The sequence below is a fragment of the Saccopteryx leptura genome, chromosome 7 (genome assembly GCF_036850995.1).
Source record: "Saccopteryx leptura isolate mSacLep1 chromosome 7, mSacLep1_pri_phased_curated, whole genome shotgun sequence".
NCBI lineage: Eukaryota > Metazoa > Chordata > Mammalia > Chiroptera > Emballonuridae > Saccopteryx > Saccopteryx leptura.
This window is the reverse complement of record NC_089509.1, coordinates 4,522,468-4,537,456: the sequence shown is the minus strand read 5'-3', so window position 1 is coordinate 4,537,456 and position 14,989 is coordinate 4,522,468.

Below are 14,989 nucleotides of genomic sequence, written 5' to 3'. Positions count from 1 at the left end.
CAAGTGCCAGCTTTGTGGTAATTCAGGTCTGGCTGGAACAGAGACGTCTGAAGATTTCTGTGGAATAAAATGAGTATTTCCTTAGATGAGGCACGGGAAAACAAAAGCACTGCTATCTCATTTCCCCAGCAGGGTCTTCCCTCCCTGTGCGAGGCCCCTTTCTCTGATTCAGCACTTCCCCCCACAGGGAGCCTGAGAACAGTAGCAGCCTGTCTCTCTCAGAGGGGTTCAGAGCTGCTACATTCTCAAATCATGATAGAAAATATACTGCTTTTCTAGGATTAAAGATTTTTCTTGTGTCTTTGGAGGTCCAAAGTGACTGGGGAGGTAAGGACCCTAAGAGAGGTTGGCATGTTTCATTGGTTTTACATGAAGCACATGTATTTGGTGGAGAGGAGAGCAAAGAGAAGAGAAAGAAGAAAGAAAGGAAAGGAAAGCAAGGAGGGAAGGAAGCAAATCAGTGCGTGGGCACCCTTGTGTTATACATGGGAAATCTGAGTTCTGTCTCAGTAGGAAATGAAAGCAGTCAGTACCAGGTGTCAGTGACTGCAGGGGCAGCTCTCCGCCCCACCCTAGAGGCCTCCAGGTACTTCATCCTCAGGTAGACACTGGCTCTCTGGCTCTCTAGTCCAATTAGTCTTGGGACATGCACATAGCTGGAAGCAAGGGAGGACCAGAGTGGGGAGTGTGAAGAAACTGGGCTGTGTGCTCCTCCTGACTGAAGGTTCACATCACTGTACCTGATCAAACTGGGAGCACAGCACTCCCCAGGGAAAAGTCCTCTCAGTAAGTGATGCACACCTCTTCTCCTTTCCCTGACTTTACCATTCCAACTGGAGAGATAATCAAACTTTTCAAGTTCATCAGCATAAGAATCTAGGCCAAGTTGGAATATTATATATGATATTCTATATATAATACAATACATCATGTCCCCAAACATATTGGGAAATCCAAAATCACTTATGAAAGTCCTCATAAGTATCAACATATTTTAAAATAAGGCCATGGAACACTTTTAAGGCAAAAGAAAAAAGTTTCATCTATTTTAATACATGCATATAATTTATATGTATGCATATAGTTTATATATGCACTAGTATAAATGATTACATGTATCTATGATTAAAACAGACAATCAAGTTTCAATCCTTATCTGGAAAAGCAGCTGAATTTTACTCTAAGATACTATTTTATCAGAAGATAAAAAGTAAATTCTGAAAACCTGACCTATAAGAAAAAAAGAGATTTAGCTGGGAAGTCAAGTAACTTAACTGAGTTAGTGATCCATGCATGCCACCAGATTTTATTTTGTTCCACAAGAATATAACAACAGTCTTTAACTAAGTTAGTGATCTGAATCACATTTTGTTTTAATAATAAAATTAAAACTATAACCAGACAATTAATTTGAAAGGGATTTGAGGGAAATAATGTGAAAATATTTTCAGCTTATAAGAGAAACTGTACGTCTATAAATGGGTACATAGCAAATATATATTTTCCTCAAAAGGCATCTCTTTTATGCAAAGAAAAGTGCTAGTACACTTATATTTCTGTAAATAAAATGCCAAATGTAGTATTTTACAATTAAGGTGACAGAAAAGAGCTATCTTCAATTACTCCATGGATGGTGGATAAACTGCTAGTTTGTTGTTGTTATTTTTTTTTTAGACTTATTCTATCCAATTCCAGAACAATTAAAAGTCTGATTCAGTGACACTAAAATAAACAGAGGCAAAGCTGAAATTTAGAGACATATATACTATATTTTTCCCAAGTGAAAGGATAGGAGACAGAGAGACAGACACCTGCATGGGCCTCATCTGGGACCAACACTGGAATCAACTGAGCTAATAGCTCCTGAGGCTGATGGGCTCCAATGGAGCCATCCTTGCAATAGAGCCACTGGCTGCAGCAGGAGAAAAGGGAGGGGGAACAAGCAGATGGTCGTTTCTCCTGTGTGCCCTGATGGGGAATCAAACCCAAGACATCCACACACTGGGCCTATGCCCTATCCACTGAGTCAAAGGGCAGCAAGTTTTTAAAATTTTTATTTTCTCTAATGTTTTTCTTGGGATGCACTCTCCAAAATAAGGGAGAGAACAAAAGAACAGGACATCTTGGTGTCTAATTAAAAGGGAAATAAAGCACCGTGCATTTCCTAGAAGATGATGAAGAAAGCCCAGGAAAGTAGCTAGTGACAGGCCAGGAGAGCAGTCCTGACTGGAGCCCACAGATCAAAGGCTGCAGGGGGGATGGAGAAATGAAACTGCATACCTGATGTGCTTTATATTGAAAAGAATTCACACTGCTGGCAGTTTAATTATAAGCTTGTGAAACAGAAAAAAAACAAAGACTTAGAAGGGAATAAATACATTTATTATACAATAGTTGACTTAGGTTGGCTTATATTTATGTCATAGTGATATCACACTGACCATTGATGTAACCAACAACTTTGCATTAATTCTCCTAGTTGGATGGTAGAAGTATATAAATAAGAGGGCTAAATTCTTATTTTTTGCAGTAGTAAAAATTGCAGTGGCATCTAAAATTGAAAAGTTGAAAATAAGCAGCATAAACAAGCTGTTTAGAAAAACAGATGTTGGTACCTGAAGAAACAACTCAAATAGACTAAAGTCTTTTCTCTGAAGAGTTAAAATCAGGAGATGAGTAAGGTGAGGCAGAGAAGTGTTATTTTAATTATGACTTATGGTATCTAAATTATAGTTGTTAAAACAAGTGTGGGTTTTAAGCTGATGAAGTAATTTTGAAAGTTAATTATTAAATTAGAAGTTAACTATGGATACCTATAATGACCTAGGAATTGAAACTGGCATGTGGAAGATATGGAAGTTCTGGAGAAATTTCAGTATATATTCTGCAGAGGATTAGAGATGGAGGGCCAAAGTCCTGCATGTGAACTACTCACAGATGTATAACTAATGACTCATTTTCCCAAGCAACAGGTAGACAAAGAAGGCCATCCCCTGTGGGATACATAGTCATGCGAAGTTTCACAGAGGAGGTGAGGAGGCTTCACCAGACCGAGAGGAAGATGTTTGCTGTGAACAGAAATTTGTCAGCATTTACAAAGCTCTGTCTCAGATGCTGTCCGGCAGAATTTTTATTCAGTCTTTCCTCTAATTTTTGAATCGGCCCATGCAGAAGGCTTTGTTAGTATTATTCTTCCTTTATGGAGGAAGCACCTGAGATCTAGATAAGATGAATACCTTCCCTGAACCTACATACATTTTAAGTAACAATCTGTGGGTGAATTAGCAAGCTGAATGATAGTTTGCAGAGTTCTCATCTGAAAGCTAAGCATATTAGGCTAAGTGAAGTTCAATATTACTTCTGTGGTCTACTATTGGGTCCTGTTATCCCCAAATTCTGACTTTCCTTGGGGTTTAGTTGGGGAATTGAGAGGCAGCAGCATGCATCCATCATAATTATGCCTTGTTTTTACAATTTGAATAATAGTATCCATCTCTATCCAGCTTGGAAAGAACAAGAAAAAGACAAAAAGAAAGTAGATGGCGGTGAGGTGCCCAATATCCACAAAATTAATACTGCGCCTACCAGTTTGCTCTTCTGACCATGTGTCCTCTCCCTCATGGCTGAAAGGGGGCAATGGCTTAGCTTCTAGGTCAATAACTTCCAGGCTTGGAAAACAGCCCAGTTTATGGGTCCAAACACCTTTAACTTGTGTGCTATTTGAGGTGAGTATTTTGGCTGAATGCTTGATCCTGAGCAAAGTACTTACTCTCTTGAGTTTGCATGTGTGGCCACTTGGTATTAGAAACTGACCTGATATCCCCAGGACCCAGCCCAGGCTTTCTCACTACACACGTTTTATTGGCTGCTGCATAGACATGCAACACAGTGGTTGACAGAATGGGGTTTGGATTCAAGACCTTTCCTTGAGTCCTTGCTTAAACTCTCTAAGACTACTTTCTTATCTGAAAAACAAGAGAGAGAGAGAGAAAATAATGCCGATTTCACAGGACTGTTGGATTAAAGGAAATCATAAGCATTGAGTTTTTAGCAGAAATACCTAACATTTCAACAATTGTTGAATATTGTTTTCTTTTTGGGTTGGTTTTAATCATTTTAACTTTTTCAGGTGGCTTGGTATACATTTCTAACACACGCCCAATGAGTTTACCAGTTATTTTAGGATCACGAGTTATTTTATTTCTTGGAAGTGCCACCTTCAGAATAAACCATCAGATAATGTTTTAACCAGGTAACTTTGTACCACTTCCCAAAATGACGTCTTTTGATGGGTTGTTTTTCCTTTCTTAGGACACTCCTTTTGAGATGGTGCAGGGAGGTGAATATCGTGAAGTTGAGTATGCTGATGAACAAGGCATTTGGGAGCAAATCATCTGGGATCCAGTTTGTTCCTTGCCCAACAATGCCTAGAGGAGAGGTCATTGGAGCAATGTAATCTTTTGGAGACTAAATTTTCTCCTCAGCACACTGGGAACACTGCCAGGACTGACTTTGGGAGGTGCTATGGGAATTTGAGAAGTTGTATAATGTGCAATGCATGGGACAGGAGTGTGTTGAAGCCCTCATGACTATGGCTGCCTGCTAGAAGAAAAATTTGAATTATCATTATCTTTACTTCAGAATTTGAAATTGCCTGACTAGGTGGTGGTGCAGTGAATAGAGTATTGGCCTGGGATGCTGAGGATCCAGGTTGGAAACCCTGAGGTCACTGGCTTGAGTTTGGGATCTCCAACTTGACCATGGGATCATCGACAAGACCTATGGCACTGGCTTGAACCCAAGGTAGCTGGCTTAAGCAAGGGGTCACTGGCTCAGCTGGAGCCTCCCAGTCAAGGCACATATGAGAAACCAATCAATGATTAATTAAAGTGCTGCAACAAACAATTGATGCTTCTCATCTCTCTCCCTTCCTGTCTGTCTGTCTGTCCCTCTCTCTTGCTCTTAAAAAAAATTAATAATAGTGTTACCTCATAGAAACGGCATTTCTTTAATATGACTTTTTCTCCGTTTTTTCTTTTTTATTCAAATCGGCCTCATCTAGCACCCTGACTCAACCTGCATCATTAAGCCCTCAGTGTAATGAGGTCCTGGTTGACATACAATAATTTTAAGAACTAAGCCTTGGCTGACCTGTGGTGGCACAGTGGCTAAAGCAACGACCTGGAATGTTGAGGTTGCTGGTTCAAAACCCTGGACTTGCCCGGTCAAGGCACATACAGGAATCAACTACTATAAATTGATGCTTCCAGCTTCTCCCTCACCCCTTATTTTCTCTCCTCTCTTCTAAAAATGAATTAATAAAAATCCAAAAAGAAAAAAATCCATTGACCACAACCACAGACTTCTAATCAAACTGGAGAAAACATCTTGGGTTCGCTTGTGTTTCAGCCCCAGGACCAGAAAATCTGTGAAACCTGATGAAGTGATGGGACACCTTGCTGATATGAGGACCAGATGCACCAGTCAACCTCCCACCCTGGAGCTAACCTGTCTGTCAGTAGAGACCATGACCCTGACTCCCTTAGTCACCACGATGAATGATTTCCCCTAGATAACCCATACCCTAGAAGCCGCAGCAGATACGTCTTTGAGCACTATTACACCTGTCTTTGGACGTGGGCCACTTTCTAAAAGTAAACCCTTACTTTCTTCGCTGCAAGTTCCCTGTCTTACTGGGCTTTGACGTGCACAGGCAAATGGGCCTTTTTAGTCTGGTAACAATAGTAGAAGCCAAGATTTCTTTTCCTTTATTTTTTTTTAAATGAGGTAGGCAATTGAATTTTTATTCTGCAATTGTCCCTCATATCTTCTGAAAATATTTATGAATTCTCAATGGACTTTTATTTTTCTCATAGTATAATCATAAATGATACATTTAGTAGGAAGGAGCTTCAGAGTATACCATAGTTTGTCTATTCCATTCTTTTTAAGAGATAAGAAATGAGACCCAGAATGGGAAAGACTGGCCCAGACCTGCAAAGCTCATTAGGAGAATTCTTTCCAGTCAGAAAGTTTTCACGTATATGGAGCAATGTTCATTGTTTGTTCTCCTCAGAGGTCCCATATCATGTTCTGCCTTCGGAAGTCTCCTCACCATTTGAGATTATTGCGATATATATGTAAGATAAACACTGTCATCTTGCTTGCTTCCTCCTTCACTGTCTCCAGCTTTAACACAGCATTTGGGCTGTCTTAGCTGGGCAGAAAGTCATCCTGATATTTCCAAGTAAATAAACCCCCAACTTGTTTAAAACCAAGTGTCACAGGTAGTGATTATTTCTGGTAGGTAGCATGTTTCAGGTTCCACAGATTTATTCAGAGAGATGATTCTTAAAACCAGCTGTCTAGCTTGTGTCAGATCAACACTTTTATATTCTAATTTCTGAAACTGGAATGCATCCCTATGTTTACTCAACCCTTCTCAACTTTCTTCTAAATATACTAATTCTCCTCATTTCTCTTTTGGGGTTTACTCTGCTGGTTCATTATCTCCTATGCCTCTTCTCATTTCTCACTCCCAGAGGGACATTCTTAGAGTATAAGGACATTAAATATATTTGAACGATCTCAGTGGGGAATTTCTTTATGATTATACATATATATATATATATATATATATATATATATATATATATATATATATATATTTGAAGACAGGAAAAGATAATTAGGTGTCTTCAGAGTACATTTGTGATGATGGAAAGAGACAAAAAAACTGAGATGAGAGATGCAATGAAATTTCATCAAGTTTGGTAACTAATATCATTGCTTTTCTCAAGTGTAACAAAGAAGGAAGACCAACTTCAGGAAGGCTTGTAGTGTGCCAGAGCCTCCTGCTCTCATCCAGAAATCACTTGTGTACTTTCAGACTTATTGGGTTCTAGTTATTGATCATATACATGTCATAATTTAAAAATTCTTAATTTTTTATTGTTTGTTTTATTTTGCCTGTGCTTTTTTTTCAAAAAGGTAACTATATAATTATTCCTCCATTAATAGTTTTATTGCTTGGCTTAGACAAATGGTGAAAAATCAGAATGGAAGAAGCAGAGCCCTTATTGCTCAGCTCCTTGTTAGCATCATCGAAAGTGAGAGGTGTGAGGCTCTGAGACATATCTGAATCAGTTCTGTCATTTACATTGAAGGAAACCATATGGCTGAGAACTGAAGTGTCTTTTCCAAGGTCAAACAAAGTCTCAGGAATATATTTGAGGCTGAGATCCAGCCAGGCTCTTGAATTTTGGGCTAGTACATCGTCCACATTCATACAATTAATGGGGCTGGAAGAAAATATTACATGATCAAAAGCATTGTTGTGTGTGCGATAAATAAATTCACTGTGTTTATCACAGCTATTCTTACAACTTGTCCATATACACCGACATGCTGGAATGGAAGATATTTCTCAAGTGTTATGTATTCATGTAAATTCTTTATGTGTACAGTATTTAAGTTATCTGTAGATTATATATGCAGAGATGCCGGAGCTCTTTTATAGAGCACAGTTTAACTGTTGTTGCCATGACCTTGACATGGCCTTGATTACTATGACCTTGACAGCTTGATCATAATGCCCTCAATGTAGGACCAGCATCAGTCATCATCTCTGAGCCCACCGATGACCTGGCATGTCGTGAGTATTAAGCAAATTTATAATAATATTGCTTTTTTTTTCATCATGATAAAAATTATGCCAATGAACCATTAGCCCAATAACTGAAATAAGCTAAATGGAAGTTGATGTTTCCGTAATAGCTGCTATGCTACTATTGAGTTGTGTTTTAATAAATTGGCTGTAAATCTTTTATGTCTATCAGTGAGAAATAATATACTGAAACTTTTTAAATACTTTCCCTAACATGAGGTATATACTTTAAAGGACATTTATGAAACACAACATAATATTCAATAAAATTTGATTACAAAAAACTATGAAAAATAGCTAAATTTTTTGAGAAAAATTTTACACTTTTTAAGGTTTTCAGGGATTTTTGTTCTACTTTATTTTTGTCTTCATCAAATCTTAAATATTTTGTGAGATATATTTTAAAATACTTTGTATTATTTTCTGAACTCTCAGCACAAGCCTCTCTGTCCCATATTTATAACTGAAGTTATCATGGTATTCTATTCTCACATTAACCGGTGGTCCATTAGAAACAGTAATGGAGAGTCCCAAGAGCCTCCTCTGTTTTTAGGGTTGGGTAACGGAAGGTACTGAGACTTAGTCATTGTCCTCAAGAAATGTGGAGATACCAGGCAAACATGGAAAGAGAAAATATGGCTTAAGTCCAAGATGGCTATGTATTAAGCAGGCTTTCCAGCTATCATGTGCCAGGAACAAATTGAATTACAACTTAATTTAAGAACGATCATCTTGAAAAACCAACTTTGGACTAAAGGAAGAGGAATCTATAACCAAGGATCACAAAAGAAGCCACACCGGGACTGGTAGGAAGGGTGGAGATGTGGAAAGGGCTGCCCTGTTTTCAGGAGTAAGTGGTGGCAGAGTGTCCAGAAGGACTCTCACTGTGTGGAGGGCTACCCTAAGAAATGTGGGTCCTCAGCCTCAGATCAGAAACCCCAGCCTAGAGCCTCAGAGCCTAGAAGAGGGGCCCAAACAGCATGTGTAGGTGAAAAGAGCCAGGTTTCTGTTTGTGAGGAAGAGATAGGAACTCTCAGAGATGCAGGCTCTGTCTTAAAGGGCTTACACAGAAAATCTTGTTCACATCTACTTATATGGGGCTCCAATCGAGGGAAGGCTAAGAGGACTAGAATTGCATGAAGAAGAGTGTAAAATTAGAGGCCCAGGGAGAGACACTGTGGGGGACAGCCACCAGAACCCCTGTGCTGAGTCATTCTCCAATGCAGTCGCCATCTTTGTTAGGTTGAGCAGTCCCCTCTGAGCAGCATCAGCCTCAGAAAAAGCAACTGCTCCACCCTTGGGAGTCTCTCCTGCCCTAGTAATGGAATATGGTCTTGCTGAGAAGCCAGGAAATAGGGGATATGACAGTAGCTCAGTTTTCTACATTGAGGACAAAGTTTCCCATACACGCTACCCAGTCTAAGATTGGTGCTTCTGCCCAACTGGAGATTCAGTAGAAACTGTCTGGACTATGGGCAGACTGCACCTCTGGGTCTCAGAGGCCACACCTATTAGACTCCTAGGGTCACACCCTTCTAAGGTCTATAAAAATAGTCTAGACATTCTGAAACCTGGGGCCAAAGGCTGAAGCCACACCCACCATCCTTTCTAATCCCTGAATTGCTGCAGGCTTTTGACTCTACCAGAGGTTTTTTCAGTGGTTGAGCCCAACAGGCACCCAGCAGATAAAGGCTACAGGAGATGGGATTCAGAGAAACCTGGGCTTTTAAGCAGACCTTCCCCCAGGCCCAGTGTAGGTAAAAGCCATCCTAAATATGCAGCGTGGTATTTTCATGTGCATCTGGGGCCAGCAGAGGCAGCCACACACTCTAGATTGCTTGTAGCTCCAAAAAGGTTGCTAAGGGCCAGATACAGACAGTGTCTCCCACTAGTCTGCATCAGGTTCCTGCCAGGGAGGCCCAGGGCTGCCACATCCAGTGGTCAGCTGCAGAGAGCATCAGTTCAGGACCTAAAAACCCTTGCTAGGGTGGTATCCTAAGAAATGGCTCCTCACAACTGGCCCAATTGAGGTGAACACCACTCTCTGTGATCAGTACTGGCACAGCAGCTCATGTGGAGCTTCACAGTCAGCCAGGCTAGGTGCTGGATATTCTGCCCCACTGGGATAGATTCTATACAGGTAAGGGAGAGAGGCTTGGAGCATGGACATTCAAAGTGTGGTTCCCTGTGAGCCTATTGTTGATTCTGCTTGAGGTGTTTAGCCACTTTCTGGGGAGGCACAGTCAGCCTCAAGAAAGGACTCTTTCAGTCTTCCTGAGACCACAGTCTCACCAGCTGCAAAAACTTTTGCAGAAGGAACTGTCATCCTTACTCAATCTGAACCTGCTGCTCACCTTGTAAGGGAGAAATAAAATTTGAGTATCCAGCAGTGGCTGGGAGATTAGGTTCTAAAGTTTAGGCTACATTTTCCACACTGAGCTCCTGAACAAGAGACTCCTGAAGTGGGGTGTCCCACTAATGTTGTATTCCCAACCTCAGCTGCCCTAATCCAACAAGCTTGCAACCTGTAGAGGTGTTGGTTGGGTGAGGCCAGTCTGAACCCACACTGCAGTCTTTCTATAAAAGACTCTATTGGAAGACCAGGCAGGTACAAGAAGAGGTGAAGCAGCTGAAAAGTGGAGGCAAATCTTACAGAGCTTGGAGATTTTACAGAGCTGCTGTCATCTTTAAGCAGAGGAAGCTGAGCTTTATACAAAGGTTAGCAACTCACACACTGCCCAGGCAGAGAAAACACTGACACAAATAATGAAAAGAACAGTAGCTCCAGACACGTAGCCCATGCAGGTTACAAACAATGGCTGATGACAATCCAAGAAAATCTAGAATCAACACAACTGGTAGTGGGTGACAGACAACACCATCCCTAGACTCACCTACTACACAAGCAGCATGCCCAAAGAAGGAGTATAGTAGGCACCAGACACTGTGGAGAATAAATACACCCAATAAGACAGACTTTGCAGAGTTTGTAATACACATGATCAAAGATGAACCTGAGAGCCAGTGAGCCTGAAGGGATAACCATACTCACAAAAGAACCAACTGTATTTAATACTTACATACAACAGGAGGAAAAATAGTACCCTCAAAAAGCATTACTAGAAAAAAGAGAACAGGTAGTCTAGAGGTTAGTACCACTGAGCCTATTTTCCTCATAACAACACAACAAAAATTTCAAAGTCAAACAGTACTACCTAATACACAGACAAAATGGGCAGACAAAGAAATGTGACTAAAATGAGTCAACAAGAGAAATCCCCAGAAAAAGAAATAAATAAAATGGAAGTAACCAAACTACCAGACACAGAGTTTAAAATAATTATTTTTAGGATACTCAAGGATCTTAAAACAACAATGGATAGTCATAATGAGAACCTAAATACAGAGATAACAAGAATCAGAAAGTATATGAAAATCATAAAAAAGAACCAGTCAGAAATGACAAAAACAATATCAGAAATGAAGACTGCACTGGAAGGAATTAACAGCAGGCTAGATGAAGCAGAGGATTGAATCAGTGACTTAGAGGACAAGATAAACAGAAGTACTGAAACAGAGCAGCAAAATAAAAAGAGGCTTAAAAAGACCAAGGAAACTCTAAGAGATCTCTGTGACAACATGAAGAGAAACAACATTCTCATCATAGGGATTCCTGAAGGAGAAAAGAATGAACAAGGAATAGAGAACTTGTTTGAAGAAATTATAGCTAAAAATTTTCTTAAAATGATGAAGGAAAACATCACACAAGTTCAAGAAGCACAGAGAGTCCCATTAAAGAGAAACCCAAGGAGGCCTATACAAAAACACATCATAATTAAAATGCCAAAGTTAAAGGGCAAAGAAAGAATATTAAAAGCTTCAAGACAAAGGCAGTTAATCACCTACAGAGGAGCCCCCATAAAGATGACATTCAACTTTTCAACATAAACACTTGAGGCCAGATGGAATTGGCAAATATTCAAAGTGATGCAAAACAAGAACCTACAACCAAGACTACTTTATCCAGTAAAGGATCACTTAAAATTGAGGAATAAATAAAAAATTTCCCAGACAAAGAAAAAAGAAACTCAAGGTATTCATTACAACCAGTACTGCAAGAAATGTTAAGGACCCTGTTGTAAAAAGAACAAAGGAAAAAAGAAAATGGAGAAAAAGAGGATTTAAAGAATAAAGTGGCAAAAAATAATAACCTTAAATGTAAATAAATTAAATGCTTCTATCAAAAGACATAAGATAGCTGTATGGATAAGAAAACAGATACATACATATGCTGTCTACAAGAGACCCACCTGAGAACAAAGGATACATATAGACTTGAAGTGAAGGGATGGAAACAAGTATTTCACACAAATGATAAAAGCTGGCATAGCAATACTTATATCTGACAAAATAGCCTTTAAAACCAAGGTTATAATAAGGGATAAAAAGGTCACTACATAATGATAATGAGAGCAACAGGAGGATATAACCATTATAAATATTTATGTGCTTAATATAGGGCACCTAAATATATAAAGCAAATTTTGATGGGCATAAAAGGTGAGATTTACATCGATACTATAATAACAGTGGATTTTAATACCCCACTAACATCAGTGGATGGATTCTCCATACTGAAAATTAACAGAGAAACAGTGGCCTTAAATGACACACTAGATCAACTGGATTTAATTGATATCTTCAGAACTTTTCACTCCAAAGCAGCAGAATACACATTCTTTTCAAGTGCTCATGGTGCATTCTCTAGGATAGAACATGTTAGGACACAAAACAAGTCTCAGTAAATATAAAAAAAAATGAAATCATATCAAGCATCTTTTCTGGTCACAATGGAATGAAACTAGAAATCAACTACAATAAAAAAACTGAAAAACATTCAAACACTGGAAGGCTAAATAACATACTGTTATTAACTAACAAATGGGTTAACAATAAAATCAAGGAAGAAATAAAAAATTTCTTGAAACAAGTGAAAATGAACATACAACAACTAAAAACTAATGGGCAAAGCAAAAGCAGTCCTGAAAGGAATTTTTATATTATTAGAGTCATACCTTAAGAAGCAAGAAAAAGCTCAAATAAACAATTTAACCTAACTGCACCTAAATGAACTAGCAAAAAAAAACAACAACAAAAAAACAACAAATAAATCCCAGAGAAAGTATAAGGAAAGAAATAATAAAAATCAGAGCAGAAATAAATTACATAGAGGCTAAAAAAAATACAAAATATCAATGAAACCAAGAACTGTACTCTGAAAAGGTAAACAAGATTGATGAACCTTAACAATACTCATCAAGAAAAAAAGAAATAGAACTCAAATAAATAAAATTAGAAAGTGAAGAAGTAGCAACTGACACAGCAGAAATAAAGAGTTTGTAAAAAATACTATGAATATTTATATGTCAAAAAATTGGACAACCTAGATGAAGTGGGTAAGGTCCTAGAAACATACAATCTTCCAAAACTCAATTGGAAGAACCAGAAAACTTAAACAGACCAATTACAACAACAAAAAGAAAATTAAAAGTTATCAAAAAACTCCCCAAAACCAAAAGTTCTGGACCAGACTGCTTCACAGGGAAAATTTATCAAATGTTCAAAAAAAAATCTAACACCTCTCCTTCTTAAGATATTTCAAAAAAATCAAGATAAGGGAAGACTTCTAAACTCTTTTTCTGAGGCAAGTATTATTCTCATTTCAAAACCAGATTAAGACACTACAAAGAAAGAAAACTGGGCCTTGGCCAGTTGGCTCAGTGGTAGAGCATCGGCCTGGCGTGCAGGAGTCCCGGGTTTGATTCCCGGCCAGAGCACACAGGAGAAGCGCCCATCTTCTTCTCCACCCCTCCCCCTATCCTTCCTCTCTCTCTCTCTCTCCCCCTCCCACAGCCAGGGCTCCATTGGAGCAAAGTTGGCCCGGGTGCTGAGGATGATTCTGTGGCCTCTGCCTCAGGTGCTAGAATGGCTCTGATTGCAACAGAGCAATGCCCTAGATGGGCAGGGCAACACCCCCTGGTGGGCATGCCAGGTTGATCCCGGTTGGGAGCATGCAGGAGTCTGTCTGACTGCCTCCCTGTTTCCAACTTTAAAAAAATACAAAAAAAAAGAAAGAAAGAAAGAAAGAAAACTGTAGGCCAATATCCCTGATAAACATAAACACTAAAATTCTAAACAAAATATTAGCAAATCAGATCCAGCAATACATCAAAAAGATCATACATCATGACCAAGAGGGATTCATTCTGGAGAGACAAGGTTGCTACAGCGTTCACATATCAATAAATGATTTATCACATAAACAAAAGGAAGGAGAAAAATCACGATTATATCAATAGATGCAGAAAAATCATCTGATAAAATCCAGCACCCATTTATGATCAAAAGTCTCAGCAAAGTGAAATACAAGGAACATACCTCAACATGATAAAGGCCATCTATGACAAACCCACAGCCAACATCATATTCAATTGGCAAAAATTAAAAGCAATCCCCTTAAGATCAGGAACTAGGAAGGGGTGCCCCCTTTCACCACTCTTATTCAACATAGTTCTGGAAGTCCTAGTCAGAGCAACCACACAAGAAGAAGAAATTGGAAAAGAAAAGAAAAATGTATCATTATTTGCTGATGACGTGATATTGTACATGGAAAATCCTAAAGTCTCAGTCAAAAACATACTAGATCTGATAAATGAATTTGGCAAGGTGGCAGGATATAAAAGTAATTTTCAGAAATCAGTGGCATTTTTATACACCAACAATAAACTGTCTAAAAAAAAGTTAAAGAAACAATCTCAACACTATTGCAACAACAACAAAATAAAGTACCTAGGAGTACATTTAACCCAGGAGGTAAAAGACTTGTACCCCCCAAATCTAAAGCTTTGAAAAATAAAATCAAGGAAGATATAAACAAGTAGAAGCATTTACTGTGTTCATGGATAGGAAGACTAAACATCATTAAAATGGCTGTACTACCCAAAGCAATCTATAGAGTCAATGCAATTCCTATTAAAACAACAATGGCATACATCAAAGATACAGAATAAATATTCCAAAAATTTATATGGAACCAAACATAAAACAAATAGACTCAGCAATCTTGAAAATGAAGAATAAAGTGGTAGGTATCACATTTCCTGATATCAAGTTATACTACAAGGCCATTGTACTCAAAACAGCTTGGTACTGACATAAGAACAGGTATATGGATCAATGGAACAGAACAGAGTACCCAGAAATAAACCCACACCTTTATAGTCTATTGATATATGACAAAGGGGATAAGAGCATACAATGGCA